The sequence below is a fragment of the Gekko japonicus genome, unplaced genomic scaffold, assembly GCF_001447785.1.
Source record: "Gekko japonicus isolate JY-2015 unplaced genomic scaffold, Gekko_japonicus_V1.1 scaffold120, whole genome shotgun sequence".
NCBI classification, from domain to species: domain Eukaryota; kingdom Metazoa; phylum Chordata; class Lepidosauria; order Squamata; family Gekkonidae; genus Gekko; species Gekko japonicus.
Genome location: NW_015175973.1, coordinates 1,448,871 through 1,462,492, shown reverse-complemented (window position 1 = coordinate 1,462,492; position 13,622 = coordinate 1,448,871).

The following is a 13,622-nucleotide window of genomic DNA, read 5'->3' as shown; positions in this document are numbered from 1 at the left end:
TTAGCCCGGTTATGTTTAAAAGGAGCATAAGCTCCCACTGTTTTCTGTTCTGGTTTCTTACTGAGTTGAGTGCTTGTTCGTTACTTCCAATAAAGCTGAATCACTTGCTGAATCACTCTAAGAGTCCTTTGTTAGTGCGATCTAACAGTTAGACTGGATTAGAATCCTATCTCTACTCGATCCTGTCTAGAATGGAGTTTTGCAAAGAAACTTTGTTTCTTGTCAGCACACAAAAAACAGATAAACTCTGCTGCGTTACGTGCCTTGAGCACTCTGCTAACCCAAATAATCCTTCAAAGGGCCACTACTTAAGTTTATGTAACTCACACCAAAGATACACTACAGACTTCTACTGGTTTGATATTGCAATACCTGGTATGGCTTCTCCCAATGAGGTCTGGGGATTGTAATTTAGTCAGGAGTTGAGAATTCTCTATTATAGATTCCTTGCTCCTCATTCCCTGGCAAAAGTAATCTCATATATAGCATTGTGCCAAACATTCTTGTGCCTGCACAGTAGTCACTTGGTTATTGCAACTTCTCCAGTCGAGTGGAAGCCGCCCTGAGCCTGCTTTGAGGGGAGGGCGGGGTATAAATGAAGAAGAAGAAGAAGAGATTGGATTTATACCCCGCCCTTCACTTGGAGTCTCAGAGTGGCTTACAAACTCCTTTCCCTTCCCCTCCCCACAACAGACATCCTGTGAGGTGGTTGGGGCTGAGAGAACTCTGACACAAACTGCTCTTTCAGGAACAGCTGTGCCATGGCTTGTGACTGACCCAAGGTCACATCAGCAGGTGCAAGTGGAGGAGTGGGGAATCAAACCCGGTTCTCCCAGATTAGAATCCGCACACTTAACCACTACACCACACTGAGACAAACAAATAAATAAATAAAATAAGAAATAAGACATGCATTTACTGAATATGAGGCAGTTCCCCCTACCATCATTATTAGTCAGTTCCGTAAACTGACCAGCATATTAAAAACATAGAATTGCCTGCTGTTTATCTTTGTACCTGTGTAGTTGGAAGCATTCTTTTATTTACCAATATCAGAATGCATTCCCTGCCTTTATTGCCCATACAGGCAGTGGCATCTATTTGAGAACTGATTGTAATAACTGATTACAAGATTAATTGGGTTCATGGGCAGACACTGACAGCATACTCAGACATCTCAGTAGTAAGCCTCAACTAAAAAGAAATTTCAAACTCATGCTTTGTCAAATGAGAGATGGCAACATAATCATTCAGGCAAGACAGTAATCTAGTTGTGTGAGAGAAAGTGCAACTGTGAAAATAAGACACATCATAATTTGGTTGAACCCATCCAAAGAGCTTACTGAATGATCAACTCCTTGCTTGTGACCAGTGAGCAAGACATGAGCACAACTGGAGGGTGTTTGAGCATAACTATAAGAAATTCCCAAGACCTCTGTTATCCAATGCTAGATCGTTGGTGATATCATATGACATTTGGCTAATGGCAGAAACTTTACTTCTCATAATGAGAGACTCTTCCTGTGCCAAGATCACCCTGAGCTCTCCTGCTGACTGCCCCTCCTTGGATTAAAAAAATAATCCAGGCAAGTTCCTTTCAGCCACTCTGGAGTGATACAGTCAAAGCTTTGACACATTTTAGGGTACACGGGAAATCCAGTGCTCCATCAGACCTCACCTCATTATAATAGATTTCTATGAAACCCCTCTTGACTGAAGGCTGTTTCTCTGCACTAATAAATATTACACGTTTTATTTCCTTTGGCACAATGGGTTCCATGAAATACTGAATGCACAGTTGCTCATTGTGATGAAAAGGAAGCTTTAAACTGAGATTTTCTGAAATATAACAGTGACCCCCTTAACGGCTCCTCTGCCCATTGACGATTATATTCAGCTTGCATGACCATTTACATTGGTAAGAGACAGAGATGATTTGATTGTAGCACTAGAAAGGCCTTCACAGGTCGGATCCTATCAGAAGAAGAGAAGAGATTGGATTTATACCCCACCCTTCACTACCCAAAGGAGTCTCAGAGCGGCTTACTATCTCCTTTCCCTTCCCCTCCCCACAACAGACACCCTGTGAGGTAGATGGGGATGAGAGAGCTCTTTCAAGGACTGCCCTTAAGAGAACAGCTCTGAAAGAACTTGTGACTGACCCAAGGTCACGCCAGCAGCTGCAGGTGAAGGAGTGGGAAATCAAACCCAGTTCTCCCAGATTAGAGTCTGTGCTCCTAACCACTACACCAAACTGGCAGAGATGAGCATTTCTGCTATGTCTCATCTAGTTCCCTTCCACTTTGCAGTCCCTTGGTCCACACGGCTTTTCCACATGTTAGTCCCACACACCTTGGCATAGCTACTTTAGTGATCAAAAGAGGTCTGTTCTGATTTCGCTGCTGGAAAAACTGATGGGACCCAATCATGCATCTGGATTACAGAAGTATCATTGATTTCAGCTGTTTCCAGCCCTCCCTCCCTCCCTCCAAAATCCTATTTGTATAATCAATACATCCTTCCAGGATTCCCTCCCAAGGGAACATGCAAACACAAAGAGAGAACACAACAGAAAATGTCTTCTAACAGACTAGGAGGAGTACCACAGCAAAGTCCCAGGGCAGATTGATCCAGTAAAAGACACCCCTCCCAAAAAAAACACAAAACGTAATGCCTCAGAGAAGTGGTAGTATCTACCGTTTGGTGTCGTGCTTATGAGCAAGGAGTCTAGTCTGGGAGAACTGGGTTTAATTCCCCACTCCTCCACATGAAGCCAGTGGGGTGACCTTGGGCATGCCACAGTTCTCTCAGAGCTTTTCTTTCAAGAGCAGTTCTTAGTTAGAGCTCTCTCAGCCTCATCTACCTCTCAGGGTGTTTGTGATGGGGAGAGGAAGGAAAAGAGATGGTAAGCCGCTCTGAGACTCTGGGGAATTTCAGACAGCCGATATATTCCAGTTCAGGAACTGTTCCCTAACAGTTTCTGGTCTGATATTTCAAACAGAACCGTTTTAGTATCAGTTCCCTACCAGAATATATGAGTGAAGGGTGGGGTATATAGCCAATCTCTTCTTCTTTTACTCCTGGGTACTTTTATACTCTTTTTACATTTTACATTTTTCCACTAATAAGAAAGGAGAGACTCAGGAATACAGATAAATGTAAAATCGAGAGGCAAGTTTTTTGCAGGATGGGGAGAGAGAAACACTTTTAATACTTGGAGGGAGAGAAAATGCTTTTGATGGGGAGAGAACAGCATGTAGGCAGAAATGAAAAACAATCTGGGGAAAGCGAAAAGGTGATTTTCGGGATTGATAGCTGAGGGGAAACGAGGTAATCTGAAAGAAACAAGACAGCTTGATTTTTGAAGTGGAACAAGAAGAAAGTTTAGTCACAAAGAAACAAACTGTGAGGTAAATAGATAATAATGGAAGATATATATAATATAAAACAATAATATAAAATGTATTTTCTTTTTAATTTTTTTTAATTTTCATAACAACAACAGTAAATATTAACAGTAATATGTGAATATGTAATACAAGGTGCTATGATAAACTTGAAGTAACTTACATCATTGTATCAACAAACAAACTGCAAAACATAAAAAACCCCAAACAATAATACAGCAGCATCAAAAGGGGACAGAGTATGAACTAGTTGCAATACTTTTAGTAATGAGCATATTAAATGTATGATTATAACATAATTAAAGTAGCCAACTTGTTTTCAAAAGATTGAGAATCAGTTTTGTTTTCAAGTATTCCATCTAGGTTTTCCAAAATCAGGAACCATCTTTCTAAATAGTTAGAAGGACCTAAAGAAGGATTGCAATTGGATATTGTATCTGAAATGTTATCCATTATTAGGTAGTCCTGTATTTTAAAATACCAGGTCTTAAGCAAAGGAATATCCTTAGTCTTCCAGCATGCAGCTATGGTGGTTTTGGCCGCTGTAAGGAATTTTGTACCCCGTCAAGTATTCAATTTGAAGCGTGACCTCTTGCCAGAATTGTTTGATCACTACACACTCCCATCAACAGTGAATAAAGGTCCCAATAGAACGATATTGTTTCCAGCATAGGGACGTAATAAAGGTCCCAATAGAACGATATTTTTTCCAGCATAGGGATGAAATACTATTATTTATACAATATAGTTTCCTAGGTGTTAAGTACCATCATACCATGATCTTAAAGTTCTTCTCTTGTATGTTTATAGATTTAGTGTGAAAAACATAAGACCAAATTGATTCCCGCTGCAGTTTGGACAACAAAGTTTTACAATTTGATCGCCAAGGAATCGAATATGAAGGTAAAACCAACAACATTTTGTATATAGTAGAAATTAGTCCTTTTCTTCTTATACCTTGTCCTTAATATAACTTTTTCAACTTCCGTAGGTGGTTTTTGGAGTGAGTGGGGGAGAACTAAGTAAGTGCTGCAACTGTAAATATTCAAACCATGGAATAGTCAGTTTAGTTTTAGTTTCCAGCTCCTTTCCCCCAAAACATCGACCTTTATATGTTACATCAGAAATTCTAGTCAAATTTAGCAAATCTCCATATTCTAAAAGTATTTCGTTGTTGTATTTTCTTCAATGATCAAATATCTAAACCAGGAGTTGTGGGGTGTTAAGCTTCAAACAGGGCATGCCTCAGGAAATGCTTCTCTCATGCAGATAGATTCAGGTGGGGATCCATATTGGTCTGAAGCAATGGAACTGTCAGGGTCAACAGCAAGCAGGTCCACTCTCCTGGAAAGGCTATGTTTTATTGGAATACTGGTCTGTTGCCAAGTGGTACAGGTACATTGTCAGAAATAACGAAGAGTGCAAGGGGCTCCATACATATACTCTGATGCTGCATCTAGCTAAGCAAATGAAATCCAAGTGTGCGGGAGGGAATTCTCCCGGCGGGATATTACATCATGAACGGGAGACTCACCCCAATCCCTTGAGAGCAGAAATATTTACACCCATATTGGAATCCAAGCCCTCCCTTCCCTTCAAGGTTATACTGATAGCGCAGTCTGGCTGAGCCAGTTCACACAGGGGGGAAAGAGCGTCTCCCTTATGTTACCCACGGCAGCTAAGCCAAGCAAGCATGTGCGGCTGTGCAAAAGTCAGGAACGAAAGAAAACAAAGAAAGCATGGCAGCTAGCTGACAGGAACGTAGTTGGAGTCTAGTAGCACCTTTAAGACCAACCAAGTCCAAAAATGGGTATAAGCTTTTGTGTGCATGCACATTTCTTCAGATACATTCAAACAGACCTCCTCAAACCTGACATATAGGTAGTAAGTTTGAGTCCAGTGGCAACTTTAAGACTCAAACTTAGTTCTCACACCTGTTGTTAACTTTTTTTATTATCCGTATGCTAATTTCCTGCTATCCACAGGTCTTAACAACTGCACTAATCCATTAGCTATACTTATTGCTCAGTTGCTTATGCAGCTTGACTCTTTCTGGCAACTAACACCCCCCACCACCACCTCTATGTAATGCTTGAAGAAGTCTGTTTTAATATATCTGAAGAAGTGTGCAGCTACACATGCTAAATTACTCTGTTCTTGCTTATGCCCAGAATTAAACTTTGTCGATCTTACAGGCGCTACTGGACTCAAACTGAGTTCTCACGTATGTTTGTTAACTCTTTTATTTGTGTGCTAATTTCCTGCTACTTACAGACCTTAACAACTGCTTTAATCCAATGTTAGCTATATTTATCACTCAACTTATGTACCTTGACTCTAACTAGCCCTTCTTGGCAACTAACTCCACCCCCTTTACCTATATGTGAGGCTGCAGGAAGTCTGTTTCAATGTATCTGAAGAAGTGTGCATGCCCACAAAATCTTATACCCAGAATTAAACTTTGTTGGTCTTAAAGGTGCCACCGGACTCTCTCATGCAGGTTTATCACATATAAAAATACAGCCCTCTGCAGCACTTCTGTTACACAACAGACCCAGCAAACCCTGCTGGCCTACTATGTAACACCTCAGTTTCCCTCAGAGAACAGAACTCAACCAAAGACCTGACATCTCCTGCTCAGATCTTTAATTCACACTCCTGTTGGACTGGCCTTTCTCTCTTGCCCTCAGCTGCCCGGCTCCAACTGTCAGCCCTAAAAACTTAACTAATTAAAACCTCCCTCTCAGATCTAAACTTTCCAGAGCGCACAGCTCTTCTTGGTAGGTTCAGAGCTCGGCTCTCATTGGCTCCCATGTTGCTGGGGGACACGTTTAGGCCCTGCCTGTCACAATCGGTCTGGGGAAATATTTATGGCAAATTATCTGTGTTGCAAATTATCTGTGTTTATACCCCCACCCTTCACTACCCAAAGGTGTCTCAGAGTGGCTTACAAACTCCTTTCCCTTCCCCTCCCCACAACAGACACCCTGTGAGGTAGGTGGGGCTGAGAGAGCTCTGGCAGAAACTGCTCTTTTTTCGAGAACAGCTCTTATCAGAACTACGGCTTGCCCAAGGTCAACCAGCCAGGTGCAAGTGGAGGACTGGGGGATCAAACCCGGTTCTCCGAAATGAGCGTCCATGCACTTAACCACTACACCAAACTGGCTCTCCATCAGCTTCATCAGCAGCCATCAGCTTCAGCCCTCTCCTCCTCCAAAACATTGTCAGGTTGCCAGCCTCCAGGTGGTAACGGGAGATCTCCTGGAATTAAAACTGATCTCTAGATGACCGAGATCAGTTCACCTGGAGAAAATGGGTGCTCTGGAAGGTGGATGCTATGGCATTGCGCCCCATTAAAGCCCCGCCCTCCTCTGGCTCCACCCCCAGATCTCCAGGTATTTCCCAATCCAAAGCTGGTAACCCTGTCATTGGGATATGTCCCTAAAAGTCTGCTAGTAGAATAGAACTGTGGTGCAGTGGTTAGAATGCTAGTAGCATTGATTTTGAACTATGGTGCTGGAGGAGACACTTGAGAGTCCCTTGGACTGCAAGAAGATCAAATCAGTCAATCCTAAAAGAAATCAACCCTGACTGTTCTCTGGAAGGCCAGATACTGAAGCTGAAGCTCAAATACTTTGGCCACCCAATGAGAAGGGAGCACTCACTGGAGAAGACCCTGATGCTGGGAAAGATTGAAGGTCAAAGAAGAAGGGGACGGCAAAGGATGAGATGGTTAGACAGTGTCATAGATGCAACAAACATGAAATTGAGCAAACTTCAGAGGACGGCAGAGGACAGGAAGTCCTGGCGGGATCTGGTCCATGGGGTCGCAAAGAGTCGGACTCGACTGTGCGACTGAACAACAAAAGCATTTGGGGCAACGGACTTTAGACCGGCCTTATTTACCACTCAGACATTTTCCGTAGTGTCAAGTTACCTCCCGCCTGCTGTTCTATTCATTCTCCTTCCCAGGTGCAAAAATGCAATTTGCCCCCTTTTGCGGCACAGCATGGAAACTCCCGGAAACAGAGTATTCGGATGCTGTGTGCCGTGGGGGTGGGGCTGTGTTTTTGTTCCCAGGAGGGAGAAATCATCTGCAGAAATCAGGGAAAGCCGCGGATGAATAGAACACCAGGCAGGAGGTAACTTGACACTGCAGAAAACACCTCAGTGTTGCATACATCTTTTGTAAAAAAAAAAAGAATCCAAAGTTAGCATCGGATATTCATCAGGTACTCTTACGGAACTGAAGACCGAGATGGTAAAATCACAAGCATGCAGGAGGAATGATGATTCTGTTAGACAAAATCTTTTTTTCTTTTTCTTTTTTAAAAAATAGATGCATTTTTTCTTATCGTAAACACTGGGTCACTGAAAGGAAACAGGCGAGATGAAAGATCACTGTGGTAGTAAATTACTTCCATCTGCAAACGCTGTAAATCATGGAGACATAAAAAGATAAGTTATAGTGTTAGCTCCAGAGCATCATGTCTCTGGATTCCAAAATGTTCATCTTCCAAAGGCTTTATTCTGCTGCCAAGATTAAGAAATATGGAGTCATGACTGAAGAACTGGACCATGTCAAAGAAATTGGACTGTGGAAATGCATTTCTTCTTCCTCTTCCTTTATCATTTCCATCTTCGGGGCTTCAGGAATCTGGAAAATTCCAGTTCAACGTCTTTAATATTTTTTTACTTTTTCAAGCCCACTGAAACAGCTTCAAAGCCCAATTGTGGTGGCAACATAAAGCACTGGGGTGGGGGGATTCGAACTGGAGACTCTGTTAAGCAAATCCTGGCATTTTACTCTCAGTGCTGCTATAGCTGCTGTCCAAAAGAGGCTGTGCTTAGAAGGAGATGGTACTTCAGTTACTGGCTCAGTCAGATGACACAAAGGAGCCAATGGGGTTCAGTCTGGCCCTGTAGTGACCTCTGCTATTAACGTGGCTTCTCTGTTTATGCAGTTTGTCGCTTGAGGGCAGGCCAAGCTGTCTGACTGGTACCCCTCACCGAGACTGACCTTGTCACAGCAAACAATTTAACATTATGCCTAAGCAGTTTTTTTTTTTACAATGCTTATTTATTTTATAAGCAAACTTTATAGTAACCTCAATGGAATTTCTCAGCCTGCCTGTTTGTGTGTAACCCGTTTACTCTGGTAACCCACACATTCATTCCAAAATGCCAAAGAATATTCTGAGCAGCAGGCCAAATTCCTTTGGAACTGGGGTGAAAACAGGGGAAGTCATTATGTATGTAGAATTCTCATATATCCACCAAGCCTAACCATACCAACAACTGGCATTATTTTCAAAGCAGAGAATGAAAATAATATTTATATGATAAAAGAGAAAGTACTTCATATGTCTCTAATGTAGGGGTGTGCAAAAAAATGGTATTTTTCAGGTTTCGGTATATTGAACCTGAAAAAATTGGTATTTTCAAATATTCCTGAAATTTTTGGAAATCCTGAATTTTATCAGCTTCATTATACCCTATGAGGACTATTATAGTCAACGGTCCCCATAGGGTATAATGGGGAATTGATCTGGAGGTATCTGGGGCTCTGAGGGAGCTGTTTTTTTAGGTAGAGACACCAAATTTTCACCATAGCTGCTGACGTCTCTCCTAAAAAAAACCCTTGAAATTTCAAAAAGATTGGACCCAGGGGACCAATTTTATGGGCCCCCAAAGAAGGTTGGTTTCAATGGAGGAGAAAGGCATTTAAAGGGATCACAATCCCTTTAATTTCCTTCCCCAAGCCGCAAGTGAACTTCAAAGGCATTTAAGGGGCTCACAGTCCCTTTAAATGCCTTCTCCATGCAGTGAGTTCACCTGGAAGGCATTTAAAGGGACTGTGATCCCTTTAAATGCTCTTTAACTTTGGCAGTCCAAAAAAATCCCAAATATATTTGTGGTTTTGGGGGCTCAGACATTTTGGAGAGCTGGAAAAACACCCAGATCTATATCCAGCTAAAATAATAGTGGCTGTTTTTTGGCTCGGGGATGGCACACCCCTACTCTAATGTTACACTTTGAGGCTTAAAAAAGGTAAAGGTAAAGGTTCCCTTGCTCAAAAGCCAGTCGAATCCGACTCTAGGGTTGCGGTGCTCATCTCCGTTTCAAAGCCAAAGAGCCAGCGCTGTCTGAAGACGTTTCAGTGGTCATGTGGCCGGCATGACTAAACACCAAGGTGCACGGAACACTGTTACCTTCCCACCGAAATGGTACCTATTTATCTACTTGCAATTTCTTGCTTTCGAACTGCTAGGTTGGCAGGAGCTGGAACTAGAGATGGGAGCTCACTCAATCATGCGGCACCCGGGTCTTGAACTGCTGAAATACTGACCTTCCACAGCCTGCAGTTCAGCGTCTTAACCACTTGAGCCACCACAGCTCCTCAATTGAGGCTTAATGGGATGTTATTTGCCAGGTGACATTATTACCCTTCTTGCCATGAAAAGCTTCTTCTGCTCATTTTTATCTTTTAAAATAACAGGGCATTATTTCTCCAGGTTGTTGGAAACCCTAGAGAAGATATTATTGGAGACAGTTGGTGGTGTTGTACTATTTACAAATACATAGGTTGAATCGTATCAGCCTTCATTAGCTCCATCTTGTCAGAGGGTCGGTACTTGGATGAAAGGCCACCAAGGAAGATTGGGGCTGCTGTGTAGAGGAAGGCAAAGGCCAACTACCTTTGCTCATCTCTGACCTCTGCTCACCTGTCACCATGAGTCAGTTCCGACTCAACTGAACAGTTTACCTGTAGGTTGAACAGGATGACACAGACAGGCCAAAGAAGTCTCATTGCAGCATCATTACCACACACACATTCGAATGATAAAACTGTGTCATTGGACACCCATTTCTGTGGCTTGGAGTAGCCATCAGCCAACAGAGCCATTAGCTCCTTCAGCAATTAAGTTGGAAGAGGAGATCATCTCTTCCTGAACCAAAATTTTGAAAGGAGGCAACCTATGAAGAAGGGCGTTTCTCAAAAGTAATCCCAAGGTTAAACATTTTAAAGTCAAACATTTTAGCACTGTTCACAAGTTACAACGAACACATGTACAATCTGTGCATGGTGTACTCTTGATTGTTCTTTATATATGTGGTGGGCAATTCCCATGCCACATTCAACCGACGTACAGCTGAATGTGCAATTGAAACCCCACATTCATCCAGGTACTGGTCCCCAGATTCATTTGTAAAGTGAATGCGCATTGGCTCTTGATTGCAAACACGTATACTCACTCACATACAGGATGCACGGACATTCATTCTTACATGTGAAGAAGGTTTTTGAACAAATGTTGTGATGGACTGTTTTTGCTGAGACAAGAGCATTCCGGTGCCGGTGCAACAGCTTAACTGTGCCCTGTGTGGCAATGGTCGGAAACTCTTTGCAGCTGATGAAGAGAGCTTTGACTTTTGAAAGCTTATAGCCAGGAAATCTTCTTGGTCTCTAAGGTGCTGATGGACTGAAAATCTAGCTCTTCTCCTGTAGACGAGCACAGCTACTCTTCTGAAACGACTCTTGCATCAGTGCATCTACTTGCACCCTAGCATCTTAAGTCATGGAAGTAGTGACATGAAGCATGTCTGTTGTATCAATAACACTGTCTAACCATCTCATCCTTTGTCATCCCCTTCTTCTGTTACCTTCAATCTTTCCCAGCATCAGGGTCTTCTCCAGTGAGTGCTCCCTTCTCATTTGGTGGCCAAAGTATTTGAGCTTCAGTATCTGGCCTTCCAGGGAACAGTCAGGGTTAATTTATTTTCAGATTGACTGATTTGATCTTCTTGCAGTCCAGGGGACTCTCAAGAGTCTTCTCCAGCACCATAATTCAAAAGCATCTATTCTTTGGTGCTCAGCCTTCCTTATGGTCCAGCTCTCGCAGCCATACATGACTACTGGGAATACCATTGCTTTGACCACATGGACTTTTGTTGGCAGGGTGATGTCTCTATTTTTATTATGCTGTCTAGCCTTGCCATAGCTTTCCACCCAAGGAGCAGGCGTGTTTTAATTTCATGGCTGCAGTCACCGTCTGCAGTGATCTTGGATCCCAGGAACATGAAGATGGAGTTGAGCAAATTCCAGAGGACAACGGAGGACAGGAGTGCCTGGCGTGATGTGGTCCATGGGGTTGCGAAGAGTGCGACTGAACAACGACAAATCTTAAGTTCACCCTTATTGCAATTTGAAATGTATGCATCATTATCTCTTTGGACTTTTAAGTACTTGGTGGGTTTTTGTCAAGTAAGGCCTTCCAGTCCAGCTGTGACCTTCTGCTAACTTCTTTCCATCTGGAATGTGGAAACAGGATACCAACATTCGATTCCACTACTTTGTGTGTTGCTTTTATTTGGAGCCAGTGGAAACTACAGAGTGTCCCCGCAGAAGTGTGAAGGTCTGGTTTCTAGCTGCCTAATTGGGTTTGAAGCACCCCACAAACAAAGCTGGGTGGATTCTGAAGAGGTACTAGAAGTACTAATAAACAGGGGCACTCTCATGCTCTGCCAGGTCCATTCTCAAGAACTGTAAACCGCCTTCAAATGCTCTTTGACCTAATGTTCACAGGTTGTCTGTGTCTTCTACAAAACTGGTCTTCATCTGGTAGGTTGGATCCGACAAGTGGGTTTCTGCTCCAATCTAAGGTAGGTCTCATCACCAGTACCCCTATGATGTATTAATTTATTTGCTTAAGTTTTTATTCTATAGAAGGCAACAGGAGAAGAGGAAGGAAAAGAAAAACATCAAAAAAGGCAAAGGAGAAAGAATGGTTCAAAACAGTCAAGCTGTTGTGAGTACCATGACCAGCTCCTCCTGGTGTTTTTACAACACTGTCCTCAAGCCAATAGGTGGTCCAAGTTGGATCAGAGTCAAGAGGAACAGGGCTTAAACTTTGTTCCCCATTTGATTTGTGAATTTCTTGCATTGTGCAGGGGGTTGGACTAGATGACCCTGAAGGTCCCTTCCAACTCTATGATTCTATGATTTTGCTGACTACCCCTCTCCCTCCAGACAAAAGTGGAGAATCCAGTCCAATGCTGGCTAAACATGTAATGAACAGACTGGGGAGCTGTGGTAGCTCAAGTGGTTAAGACGCTGAACTGCAGGCTGTGGAAGGTCGGTAGTTCAGCAGTTCGAGACCCGAGTGTGCCACATGATGGAGTGAGCTCCCGTCTCTAGTTCCAGCTCCTGCCAACCTAGCAGTTCGAAAGCAAGAAATTGCAAGTAGATAAATAGGTACCACTTCGGTGGGAAGGGAACAGCGTTCCGTGCGTCTTGGTGTTTAGTCATGCCAGCCACATGACCACGGAAATGTCTTCAGACAGCGCTGGCTCTTTGGCTTTGAAACGGAGACAGACTGGCATCAAAGACACTAGATATATTCAACCATCATGTCAGTATATTATTGATCTCAAAGTGAAACTGTAAATGACATTATTGTAACAGTAGATACAATTAATCAACATTCATGAAGTAATTGTGATTATAAAAATACATGAGGTTATTTTGATCGTTACAAAGTGATTGCTCGTTATAAAGTGGTTGCTGACGAGAACCTCCGGATTAAGTTCCGTTTCATCTCTTCGTCTGAACAAACCTTCAGTATGAAACAATTTGCACACATCAACATTAATATGTTTTTCAAAGGGTTTTTTTTTAATTTTTTACAAAATTTCTTTACAAACTTTTTTTACAGAAAAAAGATCCATAGTTAAATACCTTCAATAAGGGTTTATTATTTTGCTATCTTTGCTGACTACCCCTCCCCCTCCAGCATTTTCTGTTAGCCTTTGAACTAGATCACCGACATGCCTCTGTGAGAACACCCATCTCCTCTCTGGCATTATGGGCATGGGGGTAGGGGCATGAATGCCATGTTATCACCCAAGCAGGACTACTGCACCAGACTGTGCCATCCAATCCCATTTTACTGGACCTTTGAGTCATGGCCATATAACGTCACATATTGAGCTATGGACAATCTTTTTTGTCCAGGTTTTTCAACATTGTCTGTTCCTGCTGGTAAAGATTCCATTGGAGGTAGTCCCCGAGCCTGTCATGCTGTCAGGACCCACAGCTAAACAATGAAGTACACGCTTTCAGGAAGGTTTTACTTTTATTGAAAAGCCATAGATGCGATAACAGGAACACTGTTAGGAATGGATTGAGGAAGGAAGGAAGGAAGGAAGGAAGGA